General features: G+C 31.6%; 1 protein-coding gene across 7 annotated transcripts in view; it reads right to left on the reverse strand.

Moving 5' to 3' along the window:
- Positions 1–3,416, reverse strand: part of LOC102680125 (uncharacterized RNA-binding protein C3H8.09c-like) — a 323,287-nt gene that overhangs the window by 212,695 nt on the left and 107,176 nt on the right. For all 7 annotated transcript variants that reach the window (XM_031510950.1, XM_031510948.1, XM_031510952.1 and 4 more), the window contains one exon: positions 1,067–1,107. The gene's annotated coding sequence lies outside the window, so the exon portion shown is untranslated. The remainder of the gene's footprint in view (positions 1–1,066; positions 1,108–3,416) is intronic.

The following is a 3,416-nucleotide window of genomic DNA, read 5'->3' on the forward strand; positions in this document are numbered from 1 at the left end:
AAATTCCAAATCGCTTCTGGAACGCTTTCCAGAGAACGCTTTTGTCCAGATTTTTTTAACGGTTAACGACTCTGGTTTGTTTGCTTTAAAAAAATACACCGTGGAAATTCTTAGCCTCTGAAAAAAAAACCCTCCCCTCCCCTCCTTTCCTCGTCTCTCCTACAAATTGGGTTACACAAATATTTCCAAAAGCTAGGTAATCCTCCCTCCAGACCTGAAATTGTTTCTTTTCTCTCTCTCTCTCTCTCTCTCTTCGTTTTCGTTTCTTGATGTCGATGTGTTTCAATTTCTTTTTTCTCTTTTTTTTTTTTTTTTTGGATTCTTTCATCCGCTCGTGGACGAGTATTTTTTAACTATTTCAACTAGTCGACGTTTCGATTGAAAATTTTATTTGGAAAATACGTATTATTTTTCTTTTGTTGATTTATGGTGATTCGTTTATCGAGTATTATCGAAGGAATTTATTTATTTATTTATTTTTTCTTTTGTTACGTTCCACGTTATGATAATTTGTAAATTGATGATTCTTTTAATTATTTTCTCTTAGGATTTTGATCATTGGATTTTTTTCTCCCAACGACAAAGGGAATCGAATCTTTAAGGAAATCGATTTCATATCGTATTATAATTTAAAAATTCTTTACGAAGTATTTTCTTTTTTCAGAAATATTTCGAATATCTGTAAAAATGTTGCCATATAAATATAATTAAAAATTGCCACAAGCTCGATACGAGGCTACGAGAATTAAAAATCATTCCGTGAAATTCTTTCTTCTCTTCGAATTACTTTTCTTTCTCGAAAAAAAAAGAAAATCGTTCGAACGAGAAAACGAGAAACAAACGAACGGAGTTATCTGGCACGAATTCATACGAAGACAGTATATCCGGGACGGATGAATTTTATTAGATTCTTTATGACGCACTTGGTGGCAATGAGCCGATCGTAAAACGGCGCATTAGCGGGAAACTAAAGTTACGTGATTTATTAATCTTGTCGTTGCTCGATATTTGACCGGCCAGTATTCCGTCAATTAAATCTCGTTGTAAATATCGTGGTTAAACTTACGTGTTACAGAAATTGGTTGTGGCAGCCGTACTCGCCGATACCTGAAACACGAGAACGAATTTCCATCATTATTCTCAATTCGGTTAACGATTTTGCATCTCGTTTTATTCGTAAAAAAAAAAAAAAAAAAAAAAAAAAAAAAAAAAAAAAATACATGTATATATATATTTTTCATTCATTAGACGTTGTGAAGTGAAGAACGAACGGGTAAATGGACATTATGAGAAATATACAAGGATAAAATAAATAAAACATTTAAACATGAAGTATAGATATTGTATCGTGTTATTTGGAGAATGAATCGAGTATTTATTATTTAAATTCCATTTCCATAATTAGGAATTTAATTGGTCTGATGAATTTGCATAAACGTCTACGAAAGTAAGTAATATTGAAATAATTATTATAGCATTAAATATTTTAATAATATTAAATATCGTGTAATATTCGATGATTTTAATGCCTCGTAATTAAATTTATTTTACGAGTAAAACACCGTGGACCGTGGATATTTATTTACAAGGGATAATCTTTTTAAAATATTTTACTAATTTTCAAAACATTCGAATAGATCAATTTCTTCCCTAAAAAATATCCACCAAAATATTTCATTCGATATTCCATTTCGATAAATTCAATACCACCTTTCACGGATATCACATTTCCCCTTCCTCCCTCCCGCATTTTTATCTCTCAATGTGTTAAAAACTCCGGTCATTTCGCCTTAAACAGCCTCCCGTTTAACAGCTTTTATTCGAAACTTTAAAATTCATGCGCGCCATCAAAGCCCAATAATACTCGAAATAACTCGTGCATTTCAACGTGGAAAGGGGTAGACACTGCCTCGCGTATTTCTGCTTTTCCAATTTAACAACCATTGAGGAAAAGTCACTGGAAAGATGTTCGAAACGGGCGTAAATGTATCGTTGGACAAGTATCGAGACGTATCGAGGCGTGGCCTCTCTCGAGAAAAAAAAGGAAAAAGTAATAATAAGAAGAAGAAGACAAGTGTGTAAAGTCGAAAGTTTATGCGCGTATCTTCCTTACACGATGGAAGAAAATTGTAGGAAAACGTTCGCGCAAAAATGATTCTCGTTCGTTTTACGTGGAGAGACGTGTACGTATGATCGTTGTTCGTGGTGTTAACATAGTTGAAAGTTATTTTGAAAAATTTAGGAAAAATAGTTTTTAGAAATAGAATAATGTTACTGGAATAATTTATGAGAAATTATATTTTTATACAGATAAGAAAATAAAAGGTAAAGAATTATTTGTTCATCTATTGTTATAACGTGAATTATATTTTGGAAATTATTTTAGATTTATACAGATAGACCTAAAATTATATCAGATATATTTTATTTAACGAAGAAAGTATTCAATTAAAAGAGAAATATATACTCAAATATTTTTCATATATTCTTCATTCCAATTGAACATTCTTCGAATATCTTGAGATTATAAACGGAAGATACTAAAAAAAAAATAATAATTCAAAAGAAAGATAGAAACCGATGGATCGAAACTTAAAAATTCTCCAAAAAAAAAAAGTTTCTTTCGATTCGATGCACAAAAGATTTCGCACGAAAGCGTCACCCGATTTTGTAACAGACAACGACAGTGAAACGTGAAGTTTGATTTGGAAAGAAGAAGAAGAAAAGGTGAAAACAGCCTTCATTGTCCTCCATCGTTTCCCATTCTTTATTTTTTATTTCTTTTTTTCTGTCCAAGAGAAGCTTGGATTTCAATTAACCGCGCGAGATTCGAAAACAGGGATGGGATGGATTCAATGGAGGGAAATCAATTTTGGCGGGACGGGTGGCAATTTGCTTTTCAGCCGCGGCGATCGCGTCAGGATAATAGCGACGATTCGTGGTGATTGTTTAAACGGGGATAAGGCAAACAACGTGTACGGAGAACCGCCAAATTTTCACCACCTCCTTTTCAATATTTTATAACATCCGTTTGTTCCGCCCGAACAATCCTCGCGAGTCGTGTATTTTTAATCATCACCGCCGTTTGTTCAACAGCGGTGAGTAACGCCGAGGGAACGATTTTCGATTTCTAAACGTTCCTTTTCTTCCTTTCTTTTCCTTTTTTTGAAGAATGAAATTGAAAAAATGGAGGAACAATTTTAAGAAGTTATTTTGTATCCTATTAATTGGATGCGATCGAATGAAAATTTTTGAAAAAATTGTGATTAAACATTTTGAGATATCGCTAATTTAATAGTATAATATATAAATTAATAAAAAATTATATAATGATATAATAAAATAAAATAATGAAATAATAATAAAATAAAATAATAAAATAATAATAAAATAAAATAATAAAATAATAATAAAAT

This window comes from Apis dorsata, unplaced genomic scaffold (assembly GCF_000469605.1).
Source record: "Apis dorsata unplaced genomic scaffold, Apis dorsata 1.3 scaffold_269, whole genome shotgun sequence".
Lineage (NCBI taxonomy): Eukaryota > Metazoa > Arthropoda > Insecta > Hymenoptera > Apidae > Apis > Apis dorsata.